Genomic DNA, 25,747 nt, shown 5'->3' on the forward strand with positions numbered 1-25,747 from the left:
AACTAAGTGAGGATATACTAAAATTGACTCATCCACCCAACCAAGTGGGGATACATCAAAATTTTACATATGAAAACCAATCATATTGCATCAATCATCCCAGGCATAGTGGGGAAACCAAAATAGGCCGTTACATGACCTTGAAACCATGAAAGAGATACCACAAAAGAGATATATGACATAGAGACGAAAGAACTAGACCAAGACTTATGAAAGTCACCAGCAGCATCTGATAATCACCATTAAGATCAACAACCAAGAGATACTTCTGTTCTCCTTTCGCCTTTGTTCCACCTGAAACCAACAACAAATGTGAACCAGAACCAAAAGCTTTAAGATAATGCCAACAATGCATCATTGGAAGATTATCTGCTCCCCCTGAACCTGTGCCAGATGATCTCTGTCGGACCCATATCAGACTTTCTGCAACCAACATCTGTCCCTGCTGATTTCCTTCAAAACTCCATATACGCGTCTGCATCCACATAAACAAGCGCATATACGCGGATAGGCCTTATGAAACTCGCGTACAACCATTTTCATATCAGCAACCTGTAAATGTTCTGCAGCAAGGTATGTCTGAACATAGATGTCAACTCCTCCTTTTAAACATCATCATGAAATCATTCACATTACATGTGAAACCACCATAGCCATTACATCAACGTCAGGATCTACATGATCCAAGTATCATCTGTAAGTATCAACCTATCATCATATAGATAAGAACTCATCACCATGTCTCCAACAAAGCAACTTTGAGTAGTCATCCATGTATCAGCACTATGTATCTTGAGCTCAAGCTCATTTGACAAAACTTCTTGATATCATCAACAACAACAATCCTTATTCACAAGAGTGCCTGCATCATAACTGTATGATCTTTATGCATATGACAACAGCAGTATATGAGTGACTCATCATCAAGTGAGGAAGATGTGTATTCAAGCTTTGTACTTCTCCTTATCCTTATGAAGATCATCATGTAAGCGTCATCAAAGGATCAACCATAAATCGGATCTGAACATCTATTATGTAACTTCACGAATCATATGAGAGTTTATCATAGACAACTCACAACATCATATCATAGCAAGATATATCATTTAGCCATATAAGAATCATCACCAAGGATTATTAACCATAATGCCAACAATGAATTACTAAAGGCATATGCTCCCCCTCAACCAGTGCCATCTGTTAGATATGATCATGCATATATCAGCAATAAGCATCAAAACATCATCATCCTCAAGTTAGGATCAAAACACTTCTAGACATCATACAAGTAACAAAACATTTCCACACATCCTCAGCAGACTGTAACCAATAAATAATAGACTGAATCACATCAGATCTTTTTCTGATCCTGTCCCCACTGCTTTTCCTCAGACTGACATATACGCGACTTTGCAGTGTCTAACTCGCGTATATACGCGACTTCCCTTTAAGGAACTTGCGTATGAGATTCAGGACACTGATGTTTTACACTTTCAGCTCCCCCTGAGTCTGATATGTCTGTGCTGTGCTGTGTCTCAGTACATTGTGCTGACTGTACTTCCTTCTTCCTCCATATCTTCAAGTGTGATGAGGTTTTCTTCTTTTGGTGTGATGTCCATCCTTTGTTCCTGCATTCCTTTGCTATATGTCCAAGCTTGTTACATGCATAACATCTAACATGTTTCATGTTCCTCCTGTAGCAATCAGCAGCTTTGTGACCAAACATATTGCAAGAAAAACAATATCCATTAAAGTACCTTGAATGTGATGATCTTTCTACATGATGGTCTTGAACCCTTCTTCTTCCACATCTAGCTGCAACATGTCCAAGATTATGACATACATAACAATTGGAAATAATACTGAGAGGGGGGGTGAATCAGTATTATCAGATCAATCAAACTTTTCAATGCTCAGAAACATATACGCTACTTCAGTTAAGTGAACCAGCGTGTACACGCTACTGTGACTAAATAAAACAGCGTATAAGAAGAAAGCTTACAATTTAGTTAGATTAATCTTCAGTTAAGTGCATCAGGACATTATTCACCACATTAACAGTAAAGAGGTGCAGTATAACAGAACAGATCAAAAAGCCACACACATGAACACCAAGATATAAGGTGGAAACCCAATGTGGGTGAAAACCACCTGCTGCAAGTCGTCTCTATCTTTCTTTAAAATAAAACTTCAGTTTACAATCTTTTTGTACTGGTGCAGCCTTATACCAGTATGCAGGCTACTACCTGCAGAAGGCTACAACCTTCTCTCGTTCTCCAAGCTTCCTTGGAAGGGAGCTCCAACCCCCTTTGCTCTTGTACTAGCTAAGATACTAGTACGTAGGTGCTGGCCTACAATCTTCTTTCCTTCAGGTACCACTTTTCATACATTTTCAGACTGGATATTCCTGAAGCACAACATTACAATCTGAAGACCACAATTCATTCACCTTTTACAACAGATCATTGAAGCATAAAACAACCAAACTTTGAATCACTGAACCACTGAACCCTGTCAATCACCAGTTACCAGAACACAGAGCAGATTACAGAACTCTGTAATAACAGTCAGACCCAACTGTAAACCCAAAATCAAGCTTCAAAAGATATACGCTACTTCAATGAGCAAAACCCGCGTATACACGCGCTTTTACCGAAGCCAACATGCGTACAGATCTAAAAATAAACTCTCTCAATTTGCAGCTGTACCAGACATCAGTTAGACCCAGAACATAATATTGCGACAGTATGCAGATCTAGAAATACGCATAATCAACCATATCATAATAGTGCATTTCAAACCATTAGATCCCGATCTATCCTTAGATCTAGTCTTCCATCAACCAATGTGATCTCTCCTTGGCTTAGATCAAGCAACCCAGAACCTGCATATCAGATCTCTTTCCTTTTCAGATATTCAAGCCTTTTCAAAAGATGATTTTGCCTAATGATCTTCTTCTCCTTATATAGCCTTAGGCCTTGCTCAATACCAAGAGCCAAAACCATAGAAATCCAAAACCATCAACTGCAAAACTAGAGATCTACACGACTGTCGAGGTACTTTGGTCCAAAGACATGGGCACAAGTACCGAGGACTAACTACCATGGACCAAAAGGAAACTTCCCGACATATACGCACTTTTCTGTTCATGCATCTGCGTGTATACGCGCCTTATTATATAGCTCTCCTGCGTATACGCGACTTAGTATGCATATCACCAGCGTGTATACGCAACTTGGACTTAATTAACCTGCGTATATGAGATTTCTCTTCATTCTGTAGACTGAACGGAGATCTGTCATCAAAGAGAGTTGCCATCAAGGAAAACACCTGTATCATAGCGTCATACCTGAGCCAAAATGCCAACAATCTCCCCCTTTGGACTTGATGGCAACCTTCAGATCCTTAGAATCATTCTCCCCCTTTGTCATCAAGGGCAAAGGGCTGTGCTCCCCCTGAGAACATGCTGATACCTCTGCTTGGCTGTGCTGAAACATGCTCCCCCTGACTGTAGGCAAGATCTGCAAAAGATGTTCTTCAACAAGAACCAAGACTTATACACCATAAGGGACCTTTCTATCACAAAAAGACTCAATACATACATCCATACTCCCTACCAAGAGGGAACACATCATAAACAATCAATTATATTACATCATTCATCCCAGGCATAGTGGGGAAACCACATAGGCCGTTACATGACCTTGACATCATAAAAGAGATATGACATAGAGACAACAGATCTAGACCAAGACTTATGAAAGTCACCAGCAGCATCTGAGAAACATCTTTTTAGATCAGCAACCAGGATTTCTTTCTGAGCTCCTTCTCCTGAACCCAACAACCAAAACATCTGAATGCCAACAATGCTTTATGAGACTTTTAAGCTGCTCCCCCTGAACCTGTGCCTGCTGCACCCCCTGAAACTGTGCCTGAAGAATTCTGACATACCCATTGCTGTTCAGAACTCCAGAGATTGCCCTTGCTGTTCAGAACTTCATATACGCGTTTTCTCCTGCATGAAACTGCGTATGTACGCGGATATACTTTCTGCAACAAGCGTCCAACATACACGCGACTTCCTTTTCCGTAACCTGCGTATATACGCGGATATCCCTTCCGTAACCTGCGTATACCAACTTTTCTGTAGAATAAACAAACTTCAACAGCAGGATGAAGCATCAACTACTCCCAGCTTTTGTCTAAGATATTCAAAAGTTTCCCTGGGCAGTGGTTTTGTGAGAATATCAGCAACTTGTTCCTTAGAAGGAACATACTCCAACTTGACCTTCTGCTCAAGCACTTGTTCCCGAAGAAAATGGTACTTGATTGGTATGTGCTTGGTCTTTGAGTGCATGACTGGATTCTTTGAAATGCTGATTGCACTTGTATTATCACATAAGATAGAGACGGGTGGAGTGCAAGTGATTTGAAAGTCCTGCAAGGTCTGCATCATCCAAAGAAGTTGTGTGCAACAAGATGCTGCAGCCACATATTCTGCTTCAGCTGTAGATAAGGCAATCGAACTCTGTTTCTTGCTAAACCAAGATACTAATCTGGAACCCATGAAGAAAGCACCACCACTTGTGCTTTTCCTATCATCCACACTTCCAGCCCAATCTGCATCTGTGTAAGCATGAAGAGTGAGATCTGTATTTCTAGGATACCATAAGCCATAGTTTTGGGTCCCTTGAAGATATTTGAAGATTCTTTTGACTGCTTGAAGATGAGTTTCCTTTGGGTTGGCTTGAAATCTTCCAACCATTCCTACTGCATGTGTAATATCTGGTCGAGTACCTGTCAAATAAAGCAAACTCCCAATCATGGATCTATAAGTGGGTTGGTGAACTGCTGCTGATTCATCATTTGCACTGAGGCTGCATCCTGTAACCATGGGTGTACATACTGGCTTTGACTCTTCCATGCCATACTTCTTCAAGATCTGCTTGAGGTATTTGGTTTGAGACAAGAAGATACCTCCTTCATTTTGTTGGATTTGTAATCCAAGAAAATATGTCAATTCTCCAAGAAGTGACATTTCGAATTCTTTCTGCATAACCAAGGCAAAGTTTTGACTCATAGTCTCTTCATTGCTGCCAAAAATAATATCATCTACATAAACAACAAGAATTAGCAATTTGTTATTTTCAACTTTTATATAGAGATTGCTATCTGCTGATCCTTTTGAAAAGCCTTGTTGGTGAAGATATTTGTCCAACCGATAGTACCAAGCCCTTGGAGCTTGTTTGAGTCCATAGAGAGCCTTTTTCAATATGCATACAAGGTTTGGATCATTCCCAAGAATGAAGCCATCTGGCTGCTCAATATAGACTTCTTCTTCTAAGTCTCCATTCAGGAAGGCTGATTTCACGTCCATTTGAAATACATTGAAGTTTTGAAAGCTTGAGAGAGCAAGGAACATTCGGATGGCCTCAAGTCTTGCCACAGGAGCAAAGGTCTCTTCAAAATCTATTCCTTCTTGCTGTGCATACCCTTTACAAACAAGTCTGGCCTTGTTTCTAATTACTTCTCCATTTTCATTTAATTTATTCTTGAAGACCCATTTTGTTCCTATCACATTCTTATCTTTTGGTCTAGGAACTAATTCCCAAGTGTTGTTATTTTCGATTTGCTCAAGTTCTTCATCCATTGCTTTGACCCAACATTCATCTTTGCATGCCTCTTTCACATTTTGTGGTTCAGTGGAGGAGAGTAATGCCAAGTAGCTTGAAGCTTCTGCAAGTGTCCTTCTTGTTTGTACTCCTGCTTCTTTCTGCCCCACAATCTGAGTTTCTGGATGATTCTTTTGAACATATCTGGATGGAGTCTTCTCTTCTATTCTTGTCTGCTCCTCTGGTTCTTCTTGAGATTCTTCTTCTTCTTGAGGTTCTTCTTCCTCATCATTCCGCCTTTGAGAGTAACCTTCATCTTCTTCAATGTCTTCATGATGAACTTGCCTAGGAATATATCCCTTCTCATCAACCACTACATCAATACTGTCAACAATTCTGCCAAGTCTTTTATTGTAGCACTTGTATGCTTTGCTATGTGGAGAATAACCAAGAAGAATGCCCTCATCTGCTCTTGGTTCAAGTTTGCCAAGTTGCTCATCAGTATTCTTAATATAACATTTGCTCCCAAAGATTTTGAAGTGCTTCACGGAAGGAGTTTTACCACTCCAAAGCTCATGAGGTGTTTGAGTGCTGTTTACTCGGACATTTGTTTTGTTAAGAATAATAACATCAGCATGTGCAGCTTCACCCCAGAAGGTTGCAGGAGTACCTGATTCATCGAGCATAGCACGAGCCATTTGTTGGATAGTTCTGTTCATTCTTTCCACAACCCCATTTTGCTGAGGAGTTCTAGCTGTAGAGAATTCTCTTCTTATCCCATGTTCGTCACAGAAATCGAAAAATTCATTTGAGGTGAACTCCCCACCTCTGTCAGATCTGAGGCACTTAATTTTGTGTCCTGATTCACTTTCAACCAATGCTTTGAAGGATTTGAATTTTTCGAATGCTTCATCTTTGTGCTTCATAAGCCCTAACCAAACAAACCTTGAGAAATCATCAATGAATAATATCAGATATTCTTCTCCTCGAGGTGTCCTTTTCCTAAATGGACCACATACATCTGTATGGACTAGCTCAAGAGGCAAGCTAGCTGATCCTTCCTTTTCTGGAAAGTTAGTTCTGGTTTGCTTTCCAAACTGACAAGATTTGCATATGGTGTTGTCTGGAATTTTAATATCTGGAAGATCGTGAACTGCCTGATATTTGCATGCTTTCCTTATTTGTGAGAAGCTTAGATGTCCCAACCTTCGATGCCATAACCAGTGCTCTTCATCCTTGCTAAGATAGCATTGTTGTTGTCCTTCTTCAAATATGTACAGATTATTTGGAGTTCTTTTGCCTTTGAGAACTGTTTTACCTGTATCAAGATCACGAACAAGACATCCATTCGATCTGAAAATAACCTCGGTTTTTTGATCACACATCTGGCTGACACTTAGTAGATTATGCTTCAATCCATCAACATACAAAACATTTCCAGCCTTGACCTTTTCTTTCAAAGGAGCAATACCTTTTCCTTTTATAGTTGCAGGAGTATCATTTCCAAAAGAAACTTTCTTTCCCTTTTCTAAAGTAGAATAAGATTCAAGTTTTTCTTTATCACCTGTCATATGTTTCGAACATCCACTGTCAATGTACCATAGATTTTCCTGTCCTTCTGCATAAAATGCTATCCCACATCTTTCTGTTTGAGGTTCCTTTATTCTCCATGTTTTGGTGCTTGTGGCTTGTTCCTTTCTCTCCTGAAACCTGCTCCTGCATTCAGAATCTTCATGACCAAAATTATTGCAAATAGAACATTCAACTTCATTTTCAAGAACCAAAAAGTTGTTATAGGTCCTTTTTGTAATCCCTGTCATACTTCTTTGTTTTTGAGCTTCCCTAGTCATGATTGTTTTATATGCAACACATTGAGCTGCTTTGTGACCAAAGTTATGGCAAGAAAAGCATTGTCCATTGAAGAAGCTTCTGCGGTTATTGAATCTACCAGCCAACTGATTGTAATTTCTATTTTCATCTATTCTTGAACCAAACTGAGAAGATTTTACCTGTGGCTGGTTGTAGCTTTTGTTCACCCTTAAGATGGATTGTCCCTGATAGTTTCTGTTTGTAATTCGTCCCTGCTTTACCTGATTATCTTCATTGTTCTTCTGCTCATTTCTTCTTGCTGCATCAAGATAACTTTTTGAGGTGGATGCTTGAGAGGTTTCTCCATTATAGCCCAGACCTGTCTTGTTTAGAGGAGACCGCTGCACATTGATAATCTCATCCAAAGTTTCAGATCCTTTGACAAACTTAAGATTAATAGCTTTTGTTTTCTCAATTTCTTTTCTGAGACCAACAATTTCACCTTCTAGTTTTTCAAGATGTTTTTCCTTTTCATCAATTTGAAATTGCAAAGTATCAATGATCACATTCTTTTCTTCTATGCATCTCTTGAGTCTAGTAATTTCATCATAGAGATTATCCACATCTACAGCATCCTCATAATCATCATTTTCAAATGCCATTAACAGCTTATATTTATTACCTTGTTCATCTTCATCACTGTTTGATAAGCCATCACTATCTTCATGGGTGTAGTAGCTTTTCTTATTTGCACTTTGTTTCTTGTTCCATCTAGCAGGTTCTTTTCCTTTATCCTTATAAGGACATTTTGCAGCATAATGACCTACTCTTCCACAAGCAAAGCATTTGAAAGGTAGCTTACCTCTGAACCTTCCAGAACCCCTTTGAAGATTTCTGACAAAATTTGATTCTTCTTCCTCTTCTTCTGGAACATGGCTTGCTTCATAGTAATCTTCTTTTCCTGATGCCTTAAAAGCAGCTTCCCTTCTGTCTGATGGACCTCCCTTTCTCATTTCATAAGCAGTTAGAATTCCATGTAGCTGAGACATAGTGAGAACACGGAGATTTTCTTTTTCTTCTATTGCAGATACTTTAGATTCAAACTTGGGGGATAATGATCTTAGAATCTTTTGAACTACTATAGTCTCTTTTATTTCTTCACCCAAATTTTTCATACAATTTACAATCTCATCTACCCGAAGAAAATAATTAGCCACACTTTCATCATTATACATCTTGAGAGTCTCATATTGAATCCTGAGAGTTTGAAGTTTAGCTTGTTTTACCTGTTCATCTCCTTCATAGCTAGTGATCATTTTGTCCCATATCTCTTTTGCTGATTTGAAGTGCATGACCTTCATGAATTCTGTTTGGGATATACTTCCTAATAGAGTACTGACTGCTTTTGCATTTGTTTCGTACTGCTTTTTCTCAGCTGGATCTGTAGGAGTAGCTGAAGGAAAAGCATAGCCTGTTTCTACAATGTTCCAAACTTCTGTACCAAGAGATTGAAGATATGCAGTAACTCTTACCTTCCAATAATTGAAATTTGTCCCATCAAAAATCGGTGGCCTGATTGATGCTTCTTTCTCGTAGTTGCTCATGATGAATGATCTACCTTCAAGCGATCAAGCTTCTCTGAAGGACCTGCTCTGATACCAATTGTTGGAAATAATACTGAGAGGGGGGGTGAATCAGTATTATCAGATCAATCAAACTTTTCAATGCTCAGAAACATATACGCTACTTCAGTTAAGTGAACCAGCGTGTACACGCTACTGTGACTAAATAAAACAGCGTATAAGAAGAAAGCTTACAATTTAGTTAGATTAATCTTCAGTTAAGTGCATCAGGACATTATTCACCACATTAACAGTAAAGAGGTGCAGTATAACAGAACAGATCAAAAAGCCACACACATGAACACCAAGATATAAGGTGGAAACCCAATGTGGGTGAAAACCACCTGCTGCAAGTCGTCTCTATCTTTCTTTAAAATAAAACTTCAGTTTACAATCTTTTTGTACTGGTGCAGCCTTATACCAGTACGCAGGCTACTACCTGCAGAAGGCTACAACCTTCTCTCGTTCTCCAAGCTTCCTTGGAAGGGAGCTCCAACCCCCTTTGCTCTTGTACTAGCTAAGATACTAGTACGTAGGTGCTGGCCTACAATCTTCTTTCCTTCAGGTACCACTTTTCATACATTTTCAGACTGGATATTCCTGAAGCACAACATTACAATCTGAAGACCACAATTCATTCACCTTTTACAACAGATCATTGAAGCATAAAACAACCAAACTTTGAATCACTGAACCACTGAACCCTGTCAATCACCAGTTACCAGAACACAGAGCAGATTACAGAACTCTGTAATAACAGTCAGACCCAACTGTAAACCCAAAATCAAGCTTCAAAAGATATACGCTACTTCAATGAGCAAAACCCGCGTATACACGCGCTTTTACCGAAGCCAACATGCGTACAGATCTAAAAATAAACTCTCTCAATTTGCAGCTGTACCAGACATTAGTTAGACCCAGAACATAATATTGCGACAGTATGCAGATCTAGAAATACGCATAATCAACCATATCATAATAGTGCATTTCAAACCATTAGATCCCGATCTATCCTTAGATCTAGTCTTCCATCAAACAATGTGATCTCTCCTTGGCTTAGATCAAGCAACCCAGAACCTGCATATCAAATCTCTTTCCTTTTCAGATATTCAAGCCTTTTCAAAAGATGATTTTGCCTAATGATCTTCTTCTCCTTATATAGCCTTAGGCCTTGCTCAATACCAAGAGCCAAAACCATAGAAATCCAAAACCATCAACTGCAAAACTAGAGATCTACACGACTGTCGAGGTACTTTGGTCCAAAGACATGGGCACAAGTACCGAGGACTAACTACCATGGACCAAAAGGAAACTTCCCGACATATACGCACTTTTCTGTTCATGCATCTGCGTGTATACGCGCCTTATTATATAGCTCTCCTGCGTATACGCGACTTAGTATGCATATCACCAGCGTGTATACGCAACTTGGACTTAATTAACCTGCGTATATGAGATTTCTCTTCATTCTGTAGACTGAACGGAGATCTGTCATCAAAGAGAGTTGCCATCAAGGACAACACCTGTATCATAGCGCCATACCTGAGCCAAAATGCCAACAATTGGAATCAGAGCTACGACTTGGTATATAGCGAACCTGCGTATACGCGACTTGGTATATAGTGAACCTGCTTGTATACGCGACTTGGGCTTAATGAACCTGCGTGTATGAACTTTCTCTTCTTCTTATAGTCTGATCATCAATTCCTTGCTGCTGACCTTCTGCACTATGATTTGTCATCAGTGTGGTTTGCCATCAAGGACAACACTTATCTCATAATGCCAACACAACATGCAATAAGAAAAACCACAAATACACAGTGATTTCTAGGGGAACCCAACTGGGAAAAACCCCTCAAACCTCTTTTCATTAATTAGTTGAATAGAGAAACAATTACAATTGCATGCTCCAACTCTTAGCACCACCTGCAAAGGTAAAACTATTCTCCGTGTTGAATAAGAGCCTCTAGCCAACACTTAGCCAATTTATTCTTCCTCCAGCCTCCTATTTCCTTGCATAAATATGAGCTAACTCGAGATCCCAAACAATAGGGAAGTCTATATTTCCTTGCACAATTCCCAAGGATTAATCAACTGCCTGCATGCAAAAGTTTGTACACTCCACTAGTATACAAATAAATTTACATTAGCCTTAATTCCCCCACTCTAGCTAAGGAATTTGAATTCCATGCATGCATGAGCTATTTTGGGCTAATTTATCAGTTAACTAACAAATATTTGAGTCAGACAATTGTCTCATTGCACATCTGACCTTCAACTGACTCTATTAGTTGTTATAGGTCAGTTAACTGATTAGAACTGAAAATAGCTCAACTAGATTGCTAAAATTTAGTAATCAACACATGCGTGACTAAAATCCAAGCCTATAACTTGAATTTACTAAGTTAACTGAGTGCCAAGAGCCATGTCATGCTAGTTAACTACCTCCGAGTTATCTTGCTAATGTGGAAATTCGATTTACTCAATTTGACTAAGGCTAAAGTCAAATTGAGCCTATCTTAGTACACTTTCTAACAGAGGAGATGAAACATTAGTGACCAAAGCGAGTTACAGTGAAAAGATGGAGTACTGAACACTTACTTTTTTCTTAAAGTCTTGACAAAATTTTATCATTCGACAAACCTAGGGAGACATAACTAAGATTTTGTCAAGATAGCCATTAATTAACAACACCAAGATTACATGTCCTAGGAGTCCATTCCCCAATGATCGAACATACGTTTTTCTTAAAGTTTTGACAAAAGTATGTTATTTATCAAAAACAGGGAGACAAAACTGAGATTCTGTAAGGATAGCCATGAATTAACAACACTAGGATGATGTGTCCTAGGAGTCCATTCCCCAATGCTCGAAGGAGGGTCATACAAATGGAATAGCCAAGGTGACGAGAAACTAGGTTCATGTGGAGTCTAACAAAGGCGTAAAACATTGGGTTGACACAGAGGTTATTTATTAGCACATAATTAACGAGCGGCCCACGTAGGAAGTGTCCAATCCTCTCAAAGTTAAATGAGTTGTGCACCTTTAAAAATACCCAAGGACAAGAGTTAATAGAGGCCAGGAACAACACTTGATGGGAATAATTCTCATTCCTCGGAGTCTTTCTCCTAGAGGTTTTCCTTGGTGCACACTTTGGAATAGCCCAGGGTGACTTAAGCCTATGATGATGTGCCTTGAGAGATAAAAGAATTGTGCATCAATGAAAAGGCCTCAAATGATGTGTAAAAATTGACAAAATAAAGGAGTTGGGACCTAGGTTTTATGTTGTGCTCATATTACATAGAGTGGGAGGAAAGTGTAAGCACTAGGAGCTATAGAGTGGGACCATGCCAATATATAATATATAATTGTGCTTTGTCTTGGTGGCTATTAACAAGGGTTGAGCCTAGTGGTTTTAACAAAATGTAAACCCCCTTTCTCTTTGGATTATTATTAAGAGGCTTGACTGCGGTGGTTCTTTAGGGATTTGGCTATATTTCATTTCCCTTAGTTTACATATACACACACACACACACACACACACACACACACATATATATATATATAGATATATATATATGTACAGTTTTAGTTGTGGCGGTTCTAGTTTTTCATTGGGACATTATAGTGACATTTGTGGGCATAGCCTGCCTTATATAAAATTTTAGAAAGTAAGGCCTACACCAGCTGGTATCAGAGAAGATCCTACATTTTCTCCAAGAACAACTAATTGACCATGGCACACAAAATTGGAAGAGGTGCCAGAGGAGGCTGGAGAGGACAAAAGGCATGTAGCCAATTCTCAAGTGCTGAGAGCTATGGAACAATTAAAATGAAGAATGGCAGCCATGGAAACCAGTAAGCAAAGAGAACTTGAAGTTAGAGATGTAAGAAAAGAAGAAGAAGAATCTCCAGACAAAGAAGCAACTACAGATCCTATTGAAGCCAAAATATTTAAAGTAGTTCTAGGATCTGTCACAAAGGTGAAACTAGATATGTCTTCTTATACTAGAAGCATGAATCCAAAAGATCTTATAGACTGGATTACAGAGATGGATAAATTATTTGAGTGTGAAGAGATGGATGAGGAGAAGAAGGTCAAGATTGATGTTACCAAATTGAAGGGACATGTAGCTCTATGGTGGGTTGTTGTATAGGATGAAAGGAGAAGGAAGAACAAGCAGAAGATTAAGAGTTGGGAAAAAATGGTAGTGAAGCTAGGAGGAAAGTTCCCGCCAAATGATTATCATCTCAATTTATTCAGGCAGATACAAAATCTTAGGTAGAGATTGATGATTGTGAGGGAATACACGAAAAAGTTCTATAAGGTGAGAATCAAAGTTGGATATGTATAAGAGTCTACAAGGAAGACAACCAGAAACATTAATGGTCTTAGTTTGGATACATAAGATGAAATCAGTGTGTTATTGCTGAGAACAATAGAGGAAGCATATCGGCTAGCTTTAGAGGTTGAGGAGAAGCTTGCAAGGAAGAAATCTAACAAAGGAAAAAGTACTGCTAAAGGAAGAGGAAAAAAATCAAGTAGAGGAAGGTCTACAACACAAAATGAATATGAGTGGAAGATGAGTAACATCAAATCAAGATTAGAGAGGGAGATGAGCATAAGAGAACCTTTAAAACCAATGATGGGTTGTACTAATGGCTAGTCATTCCATTTGGGTTGTCTAATGCACCCAAGGCCTTTATGAGATTGATGAATGAGGTGTTAAATGAATTCATAGGGAATTCTGTGATTGTATATTTAGATGATATTTTGGTTTACAACCAATTGAAACAAGAGCACTTGAGGCATTTGAGATATGCATGAGAGAAGCTACAATAAGAGAAATTTCTTATCAATTTGAAGAAATGTTCATTCCTGAAGACAGAGCTTGTGTATTTTGGATTTGTCATATCTAAGGATGGTTTGAAGATGGATCTTGAGAAGGTAAGAACTATTTTTGATTGGCCCTCTCCTAAAAGCATTTTTGAAGTTAGAAGTTTTCATGGTTTGGCTAGTTTTTATAGGAATTTCATTAGGAATTTCAACAGAATAAGTGCTCCAATTGTGGAAACCATAAATAAAGACAAACAACCATTCCAACGGACCACTGAAGCAGAAAATAGATTTTAACTATTGAAGAAGAAAACGACATAACAACTTTTGTTGATCTTTCCAGGTTTTGGCAAGCCTTTTTAAGTGAAGTGTGATGCCAGTGGAGAAGCAATCAATGCTATGTTAAGTAAGGAGGATAAGCACATAGCATATTTTAGCGAGAAGTTGAATGAGATAAGGAGGAAGTATACTTTTTATGGGAACGAGTTTTATGTTGTGGTACAAGCTCCAAAGAAATGGATGCATTATTTAATATAGAAAGAGTTTGTTTTGTACATAGATAATCATGCCCTATAGTACATTATGTAACAACCCAAATTAAGCTAAAAACATGTTAAGTGGATTGAATATCTCAAAAATTTTATTTTTCTTTTAAATCACATTAGTGGCCAAGCTAATAAAATTGTTGATGCATTAAGCAAGAGGAATTTGATTATGCAGGAAAGTTAAGTCCATATCATAGACTTCATGAAGGAGTTGTATGAGGAAGATGTAGATTTTAAAGAGGCTTACAAAGCTTGTAAAAACCCAACAATCCAAGATATGAGTATGTGGCTTGATTACATGTTTCGAGAAGGATTATTGTTAAAAAAAATCAACTATGCATTCCAAAATGTTCGATGAGAGAGAATTTGATCAAAGAAAAACATAGTGGAGGTATTGCAGGACACTTTGGCTAGGAAAAGACTTATGACCAACTAAAGCGTTTTTAATATCGACCAAAGATGAGGACTGGTGTGCAAATTTTTGTGAGCAACTGTAGAATTTTCTTATATGATTCTCCAAATAGAAGCACTAGTCAAAGTCCTTTTAGATTATGTATGAGATGCATCCAAGAGGAGTGCATGAACTCAGAAACACGGGGAGAATATAACAAAGAAGTGCAGTAGGAGAAGATTTTGTTATAGCTATGCAAGAGATCCATGAGTAAATGAAACAAAAAATATAGGAAAGTAGCCTCAAATATAACACCAGAGCAAATATTAAGAGGAGAGAACAAAGATTTGAAGTGGGAGACTTACTATTGGCACATTCAAGGAAGGAAATATTTATTAAATAAGCCTGGTACAATAAACTAAAATTAAAGAAAAATGGTCCTTCTAAGATTCTTAATAATTTTCATCCAATGATTATGAAATAGAGTTTCCACCAGGGATTGGCATCTCTCCTATATTCAATGTTGCACAACTATTCAAGTATCATCTACGAGAGGAGTTACAAACAACAAATGATAGTGGACAACGACAAATTCAATATCATAAGTAGTTATTAGCAACAAATCCTTTTCAACTAGAGAGGATTTTAGACAAGAGATTGATTAAGAAGACCAAGCGAAAGGAATAGTATGAATATTTGGTCAAGTGGAAGGACCATTTAGTAGTTGATGCAACTTGGATGACTTCCACATTATTACAAAACAGTGGCAGAACTATCGAGGACCTCATGGGAAGGAGCTCATGAATTCGTTGTTCCTTGGGACTATGGTGTAGGGGCATCTGTAAATTTTAATTGGCTGAGAGGTCAAACCTATTTACCATAAGAGTTGGTTCCTCAATAAGTTGGTTGTTAGGATAAAGATGTGTTGGATTTCCATGTAATTCATTTAAATTAGATAAGTGTAGGTATTTAGTTAATTTCTCCTAAATTGGCCCATTCGATCCTATTTACATGGATTTGGAGAGACTTGTATCAATGTATTTATTTATTGATTGATTTAATAATAATTAGAGTATGGAGGGGTGCGATAGTGTTTTTTCCAAAAAAAAATTATAAACCAGTCCTTCTGCAACCTTTATTTTCATTATTTTTTTTCATACATATATATTATAACATTGTAGGGGTTTGTGTTACACCCTAGGATTTGTTTGAATTCCTGTAGCAGGAGGTAGAGGTAGGCCAGTCATCACTTACCTGTGCAAGTTGAACGATGATGGAGGAGAGGAAACAATAGTGACTAGAGCGAGTTAGATTAGATAGATAGAATATTGAACACTTATCTTTTTTTAAAGTCTCGACATAAGTTTTTCATTTGATAAAATTTGAGGGATGAAACTAAGGTCCTGTCAAGATATCCATTAATTAATAGCGTCGGGTTGATGTGTCCCGAGACCCCTTTCCCCAATGATCGAAGGAGGGGCATACCAATGGAATAGCTGGGGTGATGAGGACCTGAGTTGATGTGGAGAGGAGCTAAGGTGTAAAGCGTCAAGGTGACATAGAGTTTCTTTATTGGTGCATAATTGACGAGGGCCCTGCATAGGAAATGTTGACTCCTCCTAGAGGTAAATGGGTTGCATTCTTTTGAAAATGCCCAGGGAAAAAATCTAATAGAAGTCAGGAACACCATTTGATATGAATAGTTCCCATTCCCTGGAGTCTGTCTCCTAGAGGTTTTCCTTGGTGCTCACTTTAGAATAACTAGGGGTGATGTAAGCTAGGGAGGGAATGTCTCGATGGATAAAAGAATTGTGCATCAATGAAAAGGCCTGGGATGATATGTAAAATCTGACAAAATAAAGGAGATGGGACCCATGTTTTGTGGTATGGCCATATTTCATAGAGTGGGAGGAAAGTGTAAGAATTTGGATCTGTAGAGTGGGGTCACGCCAATATATAATATATAACAACACTTGGTCTTGGTGGCTATTAATAAGGTTTTAACCCGATGGTTTTAACAAAAGGTAAACCTCCTTTCTCTTTTGATCATTATTAAGAGGTTCTGTTGTGGTGGTTCTTTGGGGATTTAGCTCTACTCCTTTCCCTTGGTTTCTATATATACATACACACACAATTTTGGTTGCGGTGGTTGTAGTTTGGATTTGGGACATTAAAGGGGAATCTGTGGGCCTGGCCAACCATATATAAAATTTTATAAAGTTAAGGCTTGCACCATTAACCCCCATTTAAATCCTTCTCACCTATGAGGGATTTTGATACTATTGTTTTCCAAATTTTATGCCACTACACTGATTAAACCTCTGTATTTCATCAAGAAATGGGGATTTTCTCTAATTATCAAATATTTTTCCAATTTTTGATATAGGACGGAGAATCAATTTTTGTCAATTCTCCTTTAGAGCACTCTTGTACTAATTTACAACTATATCAACACACCATCTAAGAAAAAATCAAAAATCAAAATTTTTGAAGAGTAGGCTTATACATTATTTTTCCATCGGTATCCATGAGCCATTTTCTCAAAACACATGATTTGCAAACTGCATTATTCAAAAATTTCATTAAGACATTTTGTTAGACACTTTATAAGGAAGCTACAATTTTTTCATATACTTATTGATTTATGGCCCATATAGACCTAGTGTCATAACCAATAGCTCTAATACCACTTTGTAATGTACCCAACAACCTATGTCATCCATTGAAATTACTCAATACTTCATAACAAAAAAATTATATTCCACATTTGCTTCTCTAATTCCTTCTCTATTTTTCTATTAATTCATTAATGCAGGTAAGTGTGAAAATGGAAAATTATGAAAACATAACTAAATCATTCAATAGGAAATGACACAATAGTTTATAGATGCATTCTTAGTGTTCCAACAAAATTTAAAAAGAAGAAGAAAGTAATTCAACTAATAACATAAATAACATCAATTGAAGATAAGCATAACTAAATCATGAACAATTATCTTTCTAGAATCTAAATACCAATTCATCATAGAAGAAAGGTGTTTACCCCAAACCTAGGCTCTCTATTGCATCTAATGTTTCTACAATAGAGGTCACCCCTAACTCAAAGCTATGACTTCACAAGGATGAATTTACCTATGGTTGAATCTAGATGTCTTCATGCAACCCAAGTTCCAAAATTCTTAGTCAATTAACCCCTATAGTTATCCCAAACCACCATCCTTCTCTCCCCTTAGTCTGCACAATCTAAAGGCTCGGATCCCATTCTTTTCTACATAATCCCTTAGGTTATTCCACTTCCCTCAATGACTTTAGCACACACATGCTAGGAAATCTCACTTTTCACATTCCAAGAAATATCAATTTTTATTCATTTTCCTTAATGACAACAAGCTCCCTTAGACATAGTATTAATTCCCTCATAGTTTCATGGTAGCTTTTGTCCTTTTTTTCAATATAAAATTCATATGGAAATTTTAGCTTAGAGAGAATAAGTATTAGAGGAAGAACATGAATTTTTTCTTACATTCCCAAAAATCATGGAATATATTTGCTCTCATAAAAAATATGCATATCTCTCTTAACTACTAATTCCAAGGTTAATGGGACTTAAGATAACCATAAAGTAAAGGCTTGATGAAGATAATGTTAAATGTATTAAGATAGTCATAAAATAATATCATTTTTCACTTAGCCTCTAACCCTCATTTTTCCCCCTCTTGTGTAGTCATATCCCCCAATTTTTTTTTCCTTCTCCTTTTGAAACTTGTTATGTATTTTTTTTTCCTTTTTAATTATCATTAAATGTACCATTTTGCATATTACATAATTCAACTTTTAGCGATTCATCATATACACATATAGATTACTAGTATGGGATCAAATTTCAGGTGTTAATAAATACATTATGGCATAGATCAATTGAATTTACACTATGTTATGGTTTGATAATTGATGTCACTCTAGCACACTTCAATGTTAAATATTTTAACAAAGGGGACACATATCCCTGGAATATTATGGATTTTAAGCACAACATATGTAAACCAAAAATGTTAGCATGGGGTAATTATTATTCATAATTGATTTAATGTTTTATTTGAGCAAAGACCAAGTTTCTTTAATTTGTTATAGAGGCACAGATGTTTATTCTATACTCTACTGAACGAAATGGTAGATGATCTGAAAAATGGAGTAAAGGTGGGTGAGGGCTCCAGCTTCAATCCGGATCTTGGACACAAGCTACATGGAAATATTATAAAGGAAGGATGAATAATCGTTAGCTTTGAGAAGGGTTAAAACATGATGCTCCTCTACCACATCTAGCAGGATTTGAGTACACTCAAAGTTCTAATGGACATTATAACATTGGGATAGAATTAGATTTGGAACCTCATTATGGAGATCACCCCATAAATATTTCCCAAGAAAATGATACATTAAATAATGGGACTATATTGAACTCCTACTTATTGGTAATGCTACTAGGATAGAAAAAGTTGAATCTACATAAACTAAAACAAATTATGATAAACCATAAGTCAATGTAGGGTATATTAGAGTTCGGATAATTAATGTTTCTCAATCACATGTAATTATGATAATATCAATGTAGGGGACTCACATCGGTGGAAGGTTATTAACTGAAAGATAAGAAAATGTGATTATATGCACATTGGCATTGATAATATGCTCAATGATTTTTTTGAGCAAACATTAGTTTATTCAATTTCTTGTAAAGGTGCCACTGTTTTTTCTCTATTTTATATTGGAGACAAGGTATATATTCTACAACATGGAGTGAAAAATGGGTGAGGTTCCATATCCAATATAGATTAGGACAAGGTTCATGAAAGGATTGCAAAGCATAAATGCATAGTCATTAGAATTGAAAAAAATGTTAAAACATGATGATATGCTACCCCATCCAACCAAATTTGAGCATACACTAGGGGATGCAATGAAATTTTATGCAACTAATCGGGTTTGGAACCTCATTGTGAAGATTTCCTCATTAATATTTCCCAAGGAAAGAATACATACACATGTACAATGGGTTTCTCTTGCTCATGATCCATGAGAACAATCACGCACATTGCTAAAGGAATGATAGTGTTCATGATGATGAGAAGGGGTAAGGATTTCACCTTGCTAAGCAATAACTTATCATGTTAATTCATAAAGATGATTTTAAAATTGTGAAAAATAGAGTTAATATATTTGGGGAGGGTTATGGGAGCTAGGTGGTATAAAAATAAGGAATGTATAGCAAAATATGTTTTCTTTTTTTTTAACCGATTAAAAAGATGTAATGGGAGGGGGGTTCAACAAAATGAATTTGAGAGGTATGTAACATATATAGTGAAATTAGAGACATTCTCTAATATCCCATAAATATGTATACTCTCACAAATTCACTAGGTGAAAACTCCATGTGACAATGTTGTGGATGAAACACAAAATTTAATGTTTGTGTAGAAAAGATGCATAAAAATTGAAAAAAATACAAAATGGAAGATAAATTTGAACCTTATTTAATTAGAAAACTAATAACTAGCAATTGCACCAATTGTTGCAAAGGAAACGTTGTAAGGCTGTAGCATAGGAAAGAGTAGCATAGAAGTAAGAAGATGTGATATGTTATGCGATTTAATTGAATATTTAAATTATAAATATGAATTATTTTATTTAAAAGGAAATTTTAGGTTTGGAGAATTGTTTGGATAAAGAAATTGGTTTTTTGTAGCCTAAGGTCATTATAGATACTATATAGAGTATATTCACTTAAGGACACAACATATTGACTATATAAGTAGCCATATAATTGATGTAGAAATTATGTTGAGTTATAGTGCAATATTTATGAATGTAATGAAGACTATCTGTAATGATAATTGCTATCATTGTGAAAGTTATATACAAGTCAAAATATTTGGAATTCTAATAGTGAAAATTGTTGGCCATTGTATGTTGGAGCCGTGAAGGAAAGTGCATGAACCTAATGGAATCTTGATTTGTGAAACAAATCCCATTCGTTGGATTACAAGCTAATGTGAAAGAGTGCTATGGATTGGGATTGTTGTAGGTGAAAAACTGATTATGAATAAAGTGCTATGGATTGGGATTGTTGTAGGTGAAAAACTGATTATGAATAAAGGAATTGGACTATATGAAAAGAGCTTAAGTCAACCATAGGTAAATCACATTTTTGGCTTCATAGTTTTAGCTTAAGGGTTGGCCTCTATTACAGTGAGAGTTGATGAAACATGGAGACTATGGTTCGGTGGAGTGTCCCTTTTTCACAATTAATTAGTAGATACTTCCTAGAAATGTAGGTGTTCATAACTTGTTATTTTGTTGGGTTAATGTTGTTTTTTCATGGATTATATTACTTTGCAGTCTGTTCAATTATATTTGCAAGTTAAAGCCTACATTTTAAATTTATGATTTATGATGACCAAATGGTTTAATTATATTGTATAAACAACTTATTTTAATTTCTGTCATCCCCTTATATCAAAGAATTTTGATCCAAAGCAACGTGAATTGTCATATGGAGTGAACATGTTTGATTTGCAAGCCTAGAGAAAGACAAACATCCATGAAAGTTATCATTATTGGCTTTAATAAGCAAGTCAAATGTTATCCTTGTTTGTTCAAATATTTATTCAATTGCAATCATTACTACCATCCATAACATTAATAGGTGAATCTTCGAGTATACTTCTCAATTCATGCTAAGGTGTAACACACGATAATCATATTTGTCAGGTCAGGATTAACCTGGGTATTGATTTATTATTAGTCTATGTTAGAGGTTTTTGGATGTTGTTTGATAGTTGTATTGCACAAATCACCTTGGTTGAAATTCCTTACATGTGACTCATCGAAAATTATTGCAATTAGGGTATTAGGATCGACGATTAGGAAAACTTGAGACAATTTTTGGTAACACCTCAGTGCATTCACTAACCCTAGGCTAAATCGGTCTCATTCAATTTTGTCGCTTCGGAGTTTGGCTTTGAAACTCTCAAGGTTTTATCCTTGGAGTGTTGCTCCAATCTTTACCTGCAACTTTAATTCTATAGATTAATCAAGTTACATACATAAACTTAAAAAAAATAGTGCATCAAAATTATACGAGCATTGATGTGCTAGAAAAAAAAAGGAATGATACAGTGCATAATATTTATATGAAAATTAGTGCATCATGTAACAAGAAAGAAAGAACCAAGGTATAGTGATTATATGAGCCCCAATTGTTTTAGATTTATGTACAAATCGAGGCAGGATAATTAAACATGCATAAGTGTTACCAATAACAACATTTAAAAATAAAACCTATACTAAAACCTCTAATGGCTCAAATTTTTTAGTTATACGAAACATTTGTTGAAAACTCGACTATGAATGACATAGGTTGTAGTAGCTTGTTTTTCAAAAAAAATTCTCAATCTTACAACACTAAAATCCTTTGTAAAAACATATGGGACAGGGTGTTTTTCCCTCGGTGATCCTGGTGATTGGGTGGGGGGGTACAGGTTCCTAGTTCTAGGTCCATCCATTAAAGCACCAATAATCACACTCACTCAACCATAAGTTAGTGGTTGCATTTTAGCTAGTACCTATAGATTACCTAGTAGAAGACCATACAACATAGTGAGGAATATAAGTAGAAAATGCCTTATAATTTCCTTCCCTTTAAATTTGTTGAGTTGATGAAATACCCAACAATTTTGGTCATTTTTGCTTGTCATTTTATTTTTTTCATATTTGTTTTTATTATTTATTTTTATGATGCAACATATTAAGTCCATTACTTTGACAGATACCTTTTTTCTCACCTTGGCTAAACAATTCTCCCAACACATATTCACTAAAATCTCAACTCTCAATAATTCATTATGGGAAAATAATGGAACACTTATGAATCGAGGATTTCTAACTAAAATTGAGCAGGGGGTTCATTTAATGATCATCTTCCATGAATAATCACATCAATAACTTTAAGAAAGATATGCAATTTGAACTTCAATACAAGTGGCAAGGAAAATCAAGCCATATGTAATGGAGCATAATTTCTTGTAGCCTTCTTGTAGCTTCATTTGATGCTCTCATGCTTGGGAAAAGGAGGTTCATTTTAGGCACTATGGTGGGTTTCCATAAGCAAGGTGGGATAAACCTTTGTTTCCAAGGTCCTACTCTATTTTGTGTTATCACTAATGTGTTGAATCCTATAGAGGCACATCTTGTGCAAAATTATGTGCCCAGGTGGAGGTTATGATTTATTGGGAAAAAAATGAAGGGAGATTATTCTAATTTCTATAGTGGAGATTGATAAAACTTAAAAACAGTGAGATGTCTCCTCTCATTTATGGAATTTTTTGAGTTATGATTTATTGGAAGAAAAATAAGGGGAGATTATGCTAATTTCTATAGTGGAGATTATAAAACTCAAAATAGTGAGGTGTCTCCTCTCATTTATGGCATTTTTTGAATGTTTGAGGTATTTTGATTAGAGGTCAAGAAGCCAATAATTTTATGCATTATTTAGTGAACTTGTTGATTTTATTCATCTAGGCACCTCAAGTTCTTTTAATCTTCGAACTTTGAGTTGTTCTCTTGTCATATTCATAAGGAAGCCAGTGCTTTAGGCCTATTTCTCTTTTTCTCTTAGCACCTTGAGTTGTTATCTTCTCATATTCATAAGGAAGCCAATGCTTTGGGCCTATTTCTTGCCATCATGGATAGGCATAATCACCTAATTCATTAGTCTCCATGTGACTCTACATAGGTTTGTACAATTCTTAAGAGGGTGGTGTTTCAAATAGAGAGCTCTAGGCCACAATTCCTAACCTTAATAAAAATGTATAGTACCAACTCAATGTTTTCATGGCTAGGAACACATAATTAGAGGAAAAAGTGGAAACATAAGGTGTTATACTTTAAAACCTTACAATATAACACAACTTCCATGTCCAGTTGATTGTGGATACTATTGGAAGTTCACTACTGGAAGCTCTAATCCTAGGATTTCTCCTCCAGAAACTTCATTTGGATCTCTCAAAGAAGTGATAATGGAGGAAGGCCCAATCTAGTAGATCTAAGGAGATATGGATTCCAATGAAGAAATCATGAACCTAAAGAAGAGGAAAATTAGGATGCCTACAATGGGTATGATTTTTAGTCACTTACTAGGTTTATATTTTGCAAAATGAAACCTTTTCTAGGATAATTTGTTATAATCTATATTGATAAGGTTAATAGATTTTTTAAGAAACTTGTAGTAGCCTAAGGAGGTGTAGGTAGGGCCCTTACTCATTTGAAAATTTTGAAATCTTAGTATCAAAGTCTCCTAATGAATTGTATTGACACATTGTATGATGTGGCCCTAGCTTTCTTTTAATACAATTTTTACCTACTTCAATTTAAAAAAATACTAAATCATTGGTAAAAAAGAAAATAAATAAAAAAATTGTAATAATCAAGAAAAAATGCTATCATTGAGGACAAAATCACATTAGCTTATACCGGTTTTCCCCATCTAGAATAGGCCAAGATGGACATAATACCCAAATATCCACAAATCAAGTATATATATACTAACACTTTCAATTTGAAAAATATGGTTAATTCTTCATGCATAAAAATTAACATATCTACATGAATAAAAAAATAGAAACACATCAAGAACTCACTAAAATAGAAGATTTTTGGCTATACACCAATTAAATAGTTTCATCAATTGAATTTCACAGTAGTTTCTTTAGGATGCCTTTTATGTAGGGAAGTTAAATAGAAGATGCCATAAAATATTGAAAATTTCAGAGAATAACGATGTAGATACCTGAAACGTTTGAGAAATACGTCACTTTTGACAGTCAGATAGATAGAGAGAGTGTATTTGGCGACAACATAACCGAGAGCCCTAACAATCCGGGTGTTGTAGTGCTTTTCTCCTCTTCTTCTTTCTTCAACTTGGCCAGACCAAATTCTATGACAATAGCATTGAGATGGGCATCCAGAAACACGTTCGCAACCTTTATGTCCCTCTGAATGATAGTCGGCTTGGTAAATTAGTGGAGATAATTCAGCCCTCTAGCTATGCCCATTGCAATTTTGTACCGTTCGGACCATGACAAGCAAGTTGATCTTTTTGAATTAAAGAGGCAGTCAACCAGACTGTCATTTTCCATTAAATCAGAAACCAAAAGGTGCTCGCTAATCTGTCCATATTCATTGAATTTGATGCAGTAGCCTCTAAGAGGAAGGAGGTTGCGGTGCTTAATACTGCTATTGACACGCAGTTCGTGGCTCAAATTCGCACCTCCTTTTATCTTAGCGGAGTACTTTAATCTCTTCACAGGTATCTGCGATCCGTTTAGCAGCGTACCTCAGTAAACAATGTTGAAACCTCCTTCGTCTCCGGGGCAGGATGCATTGTAGTTCAACTTCATGTCAGACGAATGCAGTCTACTCTTGAAGGTGCTTAGACTTCCAATTCCGAGGCAGATGCTGGAATCTGACACCAGGCTTTGAGGGCTCACATTGCAGCCGCTAAACAACTAGGCTCCTATCCTAGTCTATGTTTTCAGCTGCCTATGAAATTCATTTAACCAAACAACCACCATGTAGTTAGTGGGAAAGACGAAGGAACGCGTGGTGTGCATCCATGAAAAGTGAAGGATCTTGATTAAATCGTTGATGCTTTCGCAACAATGAGATTTTTCTGCCCTGGAACATTTGTCAACCATCCATGGATGAGCGTTAACCTCTTCGCTCATGTTTAGCGGACAAGATCCAGTGCCAACTTCAAATGAAATGTTCAATGAATTTTCCCTAATTAATGCGAAATTAAGCAAACATATAATACATAACCAGAAGCTTTGGTCCATGACAACGTTCATTGAATTGGTTCTTGCATAAAGATTCAT

This window comes from Pinus tabuliformis, chromosome 2_2 (assembly GCF_031772625.1).
Source record: "Pinus tabuliformis cultivar Carrire ecotype Pingquan chromosome 2_2, CPIR1, whole genome shotgun sequence".
NCBI classification, from domain to species: Eukaryota; Viridiplantae; Streptophyta; class Pinopsida; order Pinales; family Pinaceae; genus Pinus; species Pinus tabuliformis.